The following is a 12076-nucleotide window of genomic DNA, read 5'->3' on the forward strand; positions in this document are numbered from 1 at the left end:
TTGCCAACTAGCTGATAATTTTTTGCCAGTTGCTAGCAATCACGTGATGTCACCAAATGTAAGTTTTGGGTTGCAAATGGGCACTTTATTTACTAACTCCCTTTGAGAATACATACATTACCTCAGTGTTGGATTTACCTATAAGCTAAACAAGCTGTAGCTTAAGGCCTTTTGTTCCTTGATGAAATGTAAAGTACTTGAAAAAAATAATTTCGTTTTCAAATGCTTGGAAACCTTAAAAATTTAGAAAAATGTAGTCGAAAACCTTAATTTTAAAATTTCTAACAAAAGTGGGAGGAGTAGGGGGGAGTCCAAAATGTACAAAATTCAGCTCCTTTCTACGTAGTGCATCGAAAATGTAAAGATCATTTAATTTGCGTCTGGAAGGTAAAAAACGTAAAAAACATATTAGGATGAGCTTTTTTTCATTTATTTTACAAAGAATGAATAGTGTAAAATATAATAAAAAAATGCACTATGTATGGCATGTTTTATCTTTAATTAGTATCGCATCATATACCAAAAATATGTGAAACATTCAGTCTAGATTCCAACTTTTTAGTAAATATTTCTTTACACAAAAAGGTTTAACTTAATAATAGGAAATTTAATAACGATTTGAGTGATGTAAGATTAGTTATTTTATTATTTTGAAAAACAAAAGGGAATCTTACGTAAGAATAGGGGGAGGGGTTTTAAAAATTTTACGTACCCTTACATGGGGGGAGGGGGATCGAAATTTGCCAAAATCATCCTTATGTAATTAATGAATGACCCCTAATGACCGATGTCAGTTGTGAAAAATAAATCGCTTACCTTTTATTCTTTCTTTCCTGTTTTTACAAAAAACTACAGAGTATTTTTTTTTTTCAAAATCACTAAGTAATATTTTTACTATTATTTACTCACTTCAATATAAAATGTGTAATTTTCAAGAAAAACAATTATAGGATCTGCTGGTAAATAAACTCTAAAAACCACTGAATATCATGAAAATTTATTACTAAATGCGGTACAGTCAGGGGAAAAAATGAGAGACTTAAGAAGTAACGAAGGTGAGCAAACTCTATTTGCTGCCAATCTTCAAAGAAAAACTTATGAATTCTAGATAATAACAGTATCAACAAAAACAAAACCACTCAAGATTTTGACATTTTACTTTATGTATTAATTAAAACAGATGGGCAAAGTGAACAGGCAAAAATCTGAGGACCTGTCCAAGTTTTCCGTGGATCGGTGCCGGTCCTCTCGGCCATCAGTTGAGAATCCCTGGCTAAATTAATTACTTTGTTCAAAACTGCCATTACTATCGGTTATAACAGTAGGTGGAACTCAGTTGTCCACTCAATGTTGAACTCGCTTGTGATGTAGGACAAATATATTCTTGCCGGGGTACTTTAAGTCCCAGTAGAACTTCGATTAAGGATGATCGGAAACTGAACCTCCTTCGGTTAATCGGAAATTTTGGATGAAAGAAGTACCGAAAAATGGCTGTCAGGAGACTGTAAATTTTTTTTTACTATGATTGAAACATTCTCACATTTACAAAATGACTATGATGTTTTTAACTGCATTAATATAATTAATTACAGACAAATGTGCTCTGTAAATGTCACATCACAAGTCAGAAAATGCAATGTAAATTTAATGAGGCATAACATAGTAAACTTTCATCGTTATTGTGTTGTTAATTATACAGTGTTGATTATCTTTTGCTCCTTAAGTTTAAACTTAAAATCATAAGCGGATTTAGGCTGTGAATTCTGGGGGTGCAACAATATAGCAGTGGCGTAGCTAGGGAAGGCGGAGCGGGTGGTCCGCCCGGGACGGCGATTTAGCACTTTTGGTGTGAAAAAAAAAAATCAAATAAGGGAATCATACATTAAATCTAATTCTGGAGGCAAAGGAGAAAAAAAAAACCTTTGAAATGTAAGGTTTTGGTATGACTGAACGGTCATTCACTTAATTTCTTTAAATTGTAATTCAACACTTAAATTGTATTTTTAAAACTTAAATTTTAGAAAATATTCAAATATGTAATATCAAATATATTTCTGAAGTATAACATCTGTTTCTGTATATAATTATTAAATATATTTCTGTACAAGTTGTTTCTTTGCCAGTGCTGAATTAATGCAGGGAAAACAAATTATTGGAACTTTGTTACGGAATAAAAGCTGACTCTCTATTGTCCACAAAGGCTTAAACTTCCTAAAAGCTTCGGAGAATATTTCTCCGAGATAGGCGCCTGACCCCGCCCCCTTCATTTTTGTTGGAAGAATACGGATTAAATTAGTTTCCCTTTGCTACTTTAAATGAAGTTTTCTATTTTGAGCGATAATTTTCAATGTTTTAATGTATTAGATACGTCTCAATGAAAAGGTGGCAAGTAGAGGAACCGCTCCGGGCGACAGAAACTGTAGCTACGCCATTGCAATAAAGGGGATGGGGGGGGGGGGATACAGCACTGCAAATGGCGACTAAAGCTGCTATTTTGACGGTAAAGGCGACTATTTTGATGAAAAAGCGAGTATTTTGCAATCAGTTGTAAAATACAACGACTATTTTAGTAAGTGTAAGTAAAATTCGTAAAAAAGCAAGTTTTTTCCCCTCCTAGAAGAAAGAAAAATTGTAAAAAAAATAAAAAATCGCTTTTAAGTTTACCCTCTAGTTACCACGGAAAAAAGGAAAAGTTTTACCGCGTCTAATTTTTTAAAGCAATTGTTTTAAAAAATGGGAAAATGAAATGTAATAAAACATTCACGACGAGAAAAAATGTGAAGTTTTTATTTTTGTATAAAAAAAGTTTTGTAAAGTTTCCTCGCGATCGTAAAAGATCGTAATTTTCGTAACGGGATCGTTTTTGTGAGTGCGATTTTTGTAAAGGATTAGTTTTTGCAATCGCGCTTTCTGTTTCTCGACTATTTCTTTTTTTTTTTTTTTTACTGTTTTTTGGTTTTTAATTTCTTTTATTCGTACTATACATTCATTTTTTTTTTAAAAATGAGAGCTAATTTTCTTTCGATCGGAAATATGAAGGTGACGCTTCGATCTCTTTTTATACAGTCAGTATTTTACTGTTGACTTTAATTAACAGTCACATAGTGAGAAAAATATACTAGAATCTGTCAGTGCTGGTTTCTCTCTAGTGTTTTTTCGGGTTGGGCTAAAATTTGGAAAATATTTTTAAAGTTTTCCTTTTTTAAAGGCTGTTTGTAGAAAATTTACCCCACTTCATGGCATTAAAATGATATTAATGCTTTTTTTTAAAGTAGGAGTTAAGTATTTTCTGTATCTGGTAACTATTTTGTAGACTATTATTCATTTTAAAGGCAACAAAAGCAACTAATTTTAGTAGCGGAACTCAGTGATAAGCACTGCCTCGCCTCCTTTATAAAATTTTGAAATTTTACAGTGGAAATGTTGGTTTTCAGTTAATTTCAGTGTGTAAGGACTTTATATTGTTTTTGAAGAAGAATATGACATTAGCCATATTGTTTAACTTTATCAGCCATGGTTGTTTCAAAGAAAAAAAAACTGTAATGTTATACCAATACATATCCAATTACAGAGTGTAAAGTTATTTTTAATACAGCGCTGAAAAATAATTAAAGGAATGTTTTTATTTGATTTATGTAATTATTTATCATCTTTCTGTTTTAAATGGAGAAAGACTTCTTTTTAATTCGTGTAGCACAATTTCTCTCGCACTGGTCATGGGCGGTGACCGGGTTACAAAAGATTTATTATATTTAATTTATTTATATTTTAATTATATTTAAATTATTGTATTTTTCGTTTTACTTTCAAGTAAATTAACTTGCATTTAGCTGTAGAAAAATATAAGTTGTTTTACAAAATTCTTGAGGAGAAATATATATTTTCTCCTGGTAAAATATATTTCATTTAAATTTTCTTTGAAAATCCAACCAAAATTGTTGGGAGTGCGGCGCACCCCCTGGCACCCCCGTAAATCCGCCTATGCTTAAAATGTAGCTAATTACTTTTGAAACTAATCAGTTAACAAAGCAATACTTCACTTTCACATTCCATTTGTTTTGAATTTCAAGGCATTTAAAAAAACAAGAATTGCTTAGTGTTCCAAAAGTTTATTGTCGAGTTGGAGGGGGAAAAAAGGAAAAACAACAGAGGTGATAGAAATTAGTAAAATATTTGTTTCTTCAGTGAAAATACGACTTTCTCGGGTGACCCTGAAGTGATGTTGTTTACTTACCTAAAAATTAATAAATAAAGAAGAATTCCGTAAACTGACTTCGGTTAAAATAGTTTCGGATAATCGAGATTTCTACTGCAAAAATAATGAAAGTAATCATTTGATGTGCTGAAAAAAAAAATTATTTGCATTTAAATTCAGTAAAAATTATTTCACTACTGGAATTACGTAAAAAATAATAACCCTCTCGCAGCCACCAGTGAGGATCGAACTCACGACCCCTGGTTTACAAGACCAGTGCTCTAGCCACTGAGCTATGATGGCACGTTTCCACTGCGAAGTGGTTATAAAAATGATACAAATCTCTTTTATTTGACGGTGATAAAGTTACGCCTACAGACGTAAAAAGATCTAAAAATAAAATGTTACCGATATAAATCGTGATAAAAATCATTAAGTAGACACTGCTGATATGGGAGAGGGAGAGCAGCAGATATGGAATTAGATTACACAAAATGACAGAAGTCACCGGAACGACACAATGCATGCACGGTTGCATGATTGCATTCAAAGTGGTACTTTTTGAAACAGTCTAGAGCATTTCCGAAACTTTTCCGACTCGTTGCACCTGTTGAAGAATTAGAATTTTCTCAGGGCACCCTGGCCTATCTCTATTATTATAGGTATATTAGGATGGTTCAAAAATACATGTAAAAAAAAGTTTCTCCTAGATAACAGGACACCCCTCAATATTTTTAGACTTGCGGAGTAATATACTGGAAGAATTTTAGCTTCTTATTTTAACTGAAAGAGGGTGCTCAACCCCCACCCCCAAACTTCATAAGTATGGGGAGAGGGGACTAAAAAAATACATTAAACTGAAAAAACAATGGTACATATTATAATATACACAAGTAATATGCATATACATTGCAATAAAATAATTATTTACAAAAAAACAGCTGGGAAAATTAAATGTTTCTAAGTTTGTGCATCTTCAATGTTACGGCTAATGTTAAATTAAGGGGTCATTGAGCACCCTCTTAAAATTTGAGTAAGAAGCTAAAACTTTTACAGCATAACACTATTGGTAAGTCTAAAAAAATGGGGGGTGTCCTGGAATCTAGCTGAAATAAAGTTATTTTGAACCACCCTAAGGTACATACTGTTACTGTAAACACTTCATGACATCCCTCGTCTGCACTCGGGGTCCGCGTAAGGGTACGTAAGGAGTCGTAAAAGAGTTCCTTCTACACTGCAACCTCCGAAACGTGTGTCTAGAGTGTTTTGCGCATTTGTACTTATTTTAATGCTGTTGTATAAATTTTATTTAATGCAGCAATGTTATTACTTTCTTGTTTTCATTTGAAACGAACATATTTTCCACACATTAAACAGAAAAATTAGTAACTTCATTACTTAAACAACTTTATAATTTAAGTATGAACAGCATCTTATACAATTAATAAATTATTACCTGCATTGTTTACGATGATAATTTTAATTAGAATGCATACAAGGTAATTCCCTAGAATTCTATAAAGAAGGCTCACATTAAACTTTTTCTTCCACTTTACTGGCCACTGAAACTTGAACCCCTTACAAAAATTTCTGGATCCACCTCTGGCCCAAGAAATTGAGAAACGCGTTTCTTTCTCTCTCTCTCTCTCTCTCTCTCTCTCTCTTATTTCGTTTTTATTTATTTATTTTTATTTGTAACACCATGCAAAGCAAGTAAAATGATCTCCAGCCCCTAATGCAACTGCTAGATTTTGGACCCCTTTACAAAGTACCCTTTTCCACCTTTTAACTTCCCCCCATCAAACGCATCCCTTCGGACCCATGGGCATTTGCCCCTTGTGCCCCCCTTTATCACCGGCCCCGATCCCACACATGAATAGTCGTGCCGCGAACTCCGCACCTCCCTAATAAATCGGTCCTGCTGTATGCACTGAACCTAACTACCGACCCCTTTAGTTGCGTAATGGATGCGGTTAGGAGTATACTCCATTAGCAGAATCCCCGCTCTTAACAGCGGGCAGCTTTATTATTGATCGCCCTCGCGGGTCGTTGTAGCGGGGAGAAGCAGCGGTGGCATCTGCGCGCTGGCAAGGGGTGGCCATCTGCAACGGGCTCGGGTGCGTTGGAATGTTTCACTCTTCACTCTCAGCTGACGGAATCTCTCCTTCGTGTGACAAGTGACGGTGGTGCGCGACTTTTGGGTCGGAGGAAATGAAAACATAGGGTTTTTTTTTCGATACCACTATTCAAATCTAAAGTTAACTTCTTTGAACACTATGAAATTAAGCTTTACCTGAAGAATTCGGGTAAAATTAAGACCAAGAGTTAATTTTCTCCTTGAAAAGAGATTGCCACAATTCCAAGAAGTTCAAATAACTTCTTTTTAGCCATTTTAATATCAAGTATTGTTTTAATAGTTTTAGTTTACAGGGAGGCTGAGACTGTATGCAACGTGCTCAGATGCGCTGGAATGTTTCACTCTTCAGTTTCAACTAACGGAATTTCTCTTTCACACGACTTGTGACGGTGGTCATGGCCGTATGTAAGGGGTGGATTTTTAGGGTTCAAGCCCTCTCCACAAATTTTCGAAACTACTCCAAAATATGCTTTTTATTATGTCTTTATTTTTGCTTTTAAACTTTTTCCTTCTCTCTCTTTTTTCCATTTCTTTCAAAAAATGAAATTATTATTATTGACGAATTGTACAAGCTTAGCGCTTTATCTGGAGCACTTATTTTTGTTGTAGTTATTGTGAACATCATTTCTTAACCTCCATTTTATTCAGATTTTAAATACGTGGTGCAAACAAGAACATCGCAATTCTTTGAATTTGAAGTGACTAAATTCAGTATTGAATATACTTTTATCATTGTCAAAAAATATGAATTTTAGAAGTGGTACTTCTTAAGAGTGTACATGAGTAAACGCATCTATTTTTCTTATTTGTTAAAAATGCATCAAATACTTAACAGGGGTGAAGTTCTGCAATGTATACATCAATTTTTTTCTTCATTTAATGGCTATGTCATCTTTTACATTTGATCATATTAATGCCATTAAAGTAGCATTCTCTTATAAAAATAACCTATTATAACAAAAAACAATAGAATACTGTAATGAAATAGAATTTTATGGATCATATAAATTTCACGAGTTAGTAAAACCTTTCCCAAAACAAAAGTCTGCTCACGACCTTGACGGAGATACGCGGCTTTTGGGATGGAGGAAGTAAAATTAGGTATCCTTCTAATACACATAAATCCTTTACTATTTAACCGCACTACTTGAAGACGTTTCCGAATGAATACTTTTCCTCGCTACTTGAAAGATTTCAAGGAAAATGAGGTGCGAAAATCAATCATTCCCTCCAAATGCTGGCATGGTTCCAAGCAGAAATTCGAATTAAAGTTTCTTGTTATTTCGTTGTGAAAAATATTTAGTATTATCTTTAGACAGTATGTTATACCGCTGGATATGTGCGTACCCGGGATATACTCACCTGCGTTCCCGGATGAGTTGGAATGTTTCACTCAACCTTCCAACAGAATTTCTCCTTTTAGTGCGACTAATGACGGATGTAAGTTTTTGGGGTTGGAGGAAAGTCTAAATAGATTTCTTTTGGTACATATTAACTTGAAAGTTTGCTTCTTAAAATTTCGCACTGCTTGGGGGGATTCGAGTAAAATTAGGACCAAGAATCAATCATCATCTAGAAGAGAAAAAAAAATATTGCTAGGGTTCCAAGAAGAAATTCAGATCAAATTGTTTTGTCATTTTGATATTAAATATATTTCAAGTTTTAAGTAGTTTTAATAGTTTTAGTTTACAGGATGACTTGATCCTGTTTTCTTCTATCTTAGGACAATAGATCCAACAACACGATTAAAATATGAGTGTGCAGTTATAAATACAGAAAGTATAGATTAAACTTGTCTTGTAAGACTAATTTCTTGAAACGAAACTCTTCCTTCAACCTATATCTCTACATAGTATAAAATGAAGTTCCCAAAAAGCGTCTGTGTGTTTGAACTCGCAAAACTCAAGAACTACCCGACCGATTGCGATGAAATTTTCAGATTGTTCCTTTAAGCTCTGAGAAGGTTTACAGGCCAGTTCGAAAAAAATTCGATGAATAGTTATTTTTTAATTCCAACTTAGGCCCAATTTTCATGTGAATTCACGAATATGGGAGGGAAAAAATACTTGCATATATTAATATTACATACACTGTTAAAAATATTTCCTGAAAATAACGGATAAAGTACCGGCAGCAAAGTTGCCGTAAATATTGCGTTTCCGTTAAATTATTTTCCGTGACTTAACAGAAGTTCCATTTCTCATTTCTCCGTTTAGTTCTGTTCTTCCATTTATAAATTTTCCGTGATTTAACGAAAATTCCATTTCTCTTCTTTCCGTTGATCTATTTTTCCGTTTTAAAACTTTCTGTGTCTTTACAGAACTTTCGGTTCTTGATTTTTCGTTGCGCTATTTCATCGTTTCTCATTTTCACATATTTTACTAAAATTTCATTTTCGTTTTTCTATCCTATGTTTAAAATGATATATAATAGAAAAATAGTTTAACTATTCAAAAGCTATTATTTTTTTTTAATTTGTATTTATTACTAAAATATATTTTTAGTGAAATTTTTGCTTGATAACTTACCTTTCAAGCATCTCGAAATTCGAACCTTCAGATGAATGAAAATAATCGAAAAGTACCAACAAGGAAATTAGTGGATTTAAATATAACACCAATTTTTGATGCTGATACTGCTCGATATTTCCTTCGACTTCTTCTCGTACATATTCTGGCATGGCACGGAAAAGCATACATGAAAAATAGAATTTTTTTTTTTTTTTTTTTTTTTTTGCAGAATGAGTCAAATAAAATACCATTAAAAACCGGTTGACTTTATCTTGGAATAATATACCTGATGTAGGGTACCGCATACCAATTTACTGTGTTTAAAAACAGAATCATTGACATACACGTGAAGAATTTTTTGCTCAGATGATGTATACCCCCCCCCCCCGGATTTCCGCATTTTTCACTCATTGGAATAGCAACATAGATTTTTAGTGCATAAGCATTATACTTAGGCTAAACATATCAATCAGTTCGTTTTACCCGAAATGTTTTAACAAGAAACTTGCAATAATCTCAAATAAGTTATTGGATGAGATCCTAAGGAAATAAATTAAATAATTTATATTTTTTATTATAAATGAAATCCCGAAAGGAGTAATGAATGTTTCCAGATTTCTAAGTAGTCAAGAAAACTTATTCTTGTCAAAATTGTAATTGTATTTTCAAAGATTAACAATCTGCTATGCCTTTTCGCAAAAAATATAACAGCAAGACATACTTTTATTTAGAGATTCAAAATGTTTACTTTCAATCTGTCAAAAAAAAAACTGAGTGACTTTTTTCTGTCTTGCTCGCACACCACGATAATCTCCGGTTGATACGAAATGTTGGCATTTAACGTTTTAATGACTTTCAAGAATACAACGCGTTAGAGCAAAAACAGTAACTTTATAATAGTTCTATAAATTCCAAATCAGCTACCATCGGAATTCTATCAAATGCATATTAACAAGAAAAATACATTTGTATATTAACATGTACAAAGATATTCTACAATACTTACATGTGACCAGCGGTGCTAAGTTTAAGTGTCTCCATTGCGTCTGTACACAAGTAATCCAATAGCCTTTATTTTAAATGGATAACACGAGATTCTAAAGCTATTCTCACCGCTAGAACACACAATATGACTAACGAACAGAATTGTTCGAAGTATTGAGCAAAATAATACACCGCAATAATATTCTAATACTGACTCAGTAAAACTCACATCAAATCACCAGGGCGATCAAAACACAGCTGCCTGTCTGAAAATGGCGCAAACATTTTTCCAAACTTACAAAGTCCAAAGGCGTAAAAACAATTTCGACATACGAGTATATTGCTTTCCAGACATGAAATAGCAAGCTATCTATTTTGTCTTCGACATCTGAGTTGTTATTCTAAATAAGCTTTTAATTAAAAAATGTAACAGTGCGATTTAATAAGCACTATCAAAAAGCGATGTTTATCATAACTTGAAGGCTAATCAGGATACTAACAAAGTACAGCACAGCGGCAACCCTAGAAATGGAAAAATTCTGTTTTCGTTACTTCTTTTCGTGATATTTCTGTTTTTGGAAGGAAAAAATACGTTTTGAAGCATTACGGAAATATTCTGTTAAAATCAGTCAGAAAACTACCTGAACTTTCAGGTTTTTTTTAACAGTGTATCGTTGGAAAGAGTAGAATTTTCCGCGTTCTACGCAATTTGTTTCAATGCTGTAACTTTATTATGGCGGGAGTTATTTGCGTTTTTAGCTCGATTTTTTTTAGGCTTAGCTGAAATTTAGGCACTTCTTTCCTTTATTAAATAAATCAATAAAAAGTGAAGGAATTGTCCCACAGCTTTCTTTCTGACGCCATTGGAAAAAGCGATATTTTTTACTCCAGATCTAACCCGACCTATGGTCGAAAAAATAAGCTTTTATCTCGAAAGGAAGAAAAGTTACAAGCCTTTTTAAATCAAGTTTAAGAAATCTCGATTCCATTAAAATTGTGAACCATTTTCTTTCGCATTTTAATTCCTTAAACTTATTTTATTTTGTGTTTCCATGGTTACGCATTTTAAATCCATCTTTCTAGACTTAATTTCTTAAAAGTATTTTAATATCTGTAGTCATTGTTTGGAAGGGAAATCATGATTTTTTTTTTTAAATTTATTTTTTACGCCTCCGGGTAACGCAGCTAGTACAATGATAAATGATATAATTTTGTTGATGCATAAGTCTGTCTTATTTTCTGAAATAGCTTTTGGTTTAACCAACCCACCTATTTGTCTTATACAAGAGTTTTAAATCTAATGAATAGCGCATTCTTCTTTGAATGATACATATAACTGAGAAAAGTGCGATAGCAATCTCCCTCCTGATGGGAACTTGTTCTACATAAGGCAGGTACACTCTAAGAAATTTCACCGTTAGAATACGGTCAGTGACCGGCAGAAAATGGTCCGGTCACTGCCCGTAAAAATAATATTCTGCCCGTAATCTTTCATGACCGTAAAAATAATAGGTTTGCCCGTAATTTCCTCCCCGTAAAATAAAAGGGGAGTGACCGTAAATTGACAATGTGCCCGTGAAAATTATATTCCTTTTTCTACGGCCACTGCCCGTACATTGACTATGTGCCCGTAAAAGCTAGAATTTGTTTTCTACGCCCATTGACCGTAAATTGATATTGTTCCCGTAAAAGCTAAAATTTACTTTCTAGTCCTATTGCCCGTAAATTGATATTGCTCCCGTAAAAGCTAGAATTTATTCTCTACGCCTATTGCCCGTAAATTGATATTACTTCCGTAAAAGCTATAATTCGTTTTCTAGGATCACTGCCCGTAAATTGGTGTTATGCTCATAAAACTTTTCTATGGTCACTGCCTCCTGTAAATTAACATGATGTTCATAAAAAAATGTCATTCTTTATCGTCACTGCTCACAAATTATTAGGTGCTTTAAAACTTTATTGTCATATAAGAACCAAGTTATAAATAAAAGTTTTAAGAACACAATAAAATGCAAGTCATTTTTACAATTCAATTAATGCGTAAAATAGGCTAACACTGTTAGTAATGCAGTTTGAGGACCCCAGTTGCCAGAATTATAAATATTCTATTAAATGATCTCTAAAAATGAGAATGCATGTTTAAGAGAGAGAAGTATAAAAAGAAATATAGAAAAAATCCCGTGAAATAAGGGAAACTTAACTGAAAAAAAAACAAAAAACAAATTCAGTAAAGCTTTTTTACTGTATGGT

The 12076-nt window shown here is 33.1% G+C and overlaps 1 non-coding gene across 1 annotated transcript; it reads right to left on the reverse strand.

Moving 5' to 3' along the window:
- Nucleotides 1–4425: 4425 nt before the first annotated feature.
- On the reverse strand, nt 4426–4498 carry Trnat-ugu (transfer RNA threonine (anticodon UGU)). The gene has a single exon. It is a non-coding gene; the product is annotated as a tRNA-Thr (tRNA).
- Between the last annotated feature and the right edge of the window lie 7578 nt (nt 4499–12076).

The sequence above is a fragment of the Uloborus diversus genome, chromosome 5, assembly GCF_026930045.1.
Source record: "Uloborus diversus isolate 005 chromosome 5, Udiv.v.3.1, whole genome shotgun sequence".
In the NCBI taxonomy this organism is placed as follows: Eukaryota; Metazoa; Arthropoda; class Arachnida; order Araneae; family Uloboridae; genus Uloborus; species Uloborus diversus.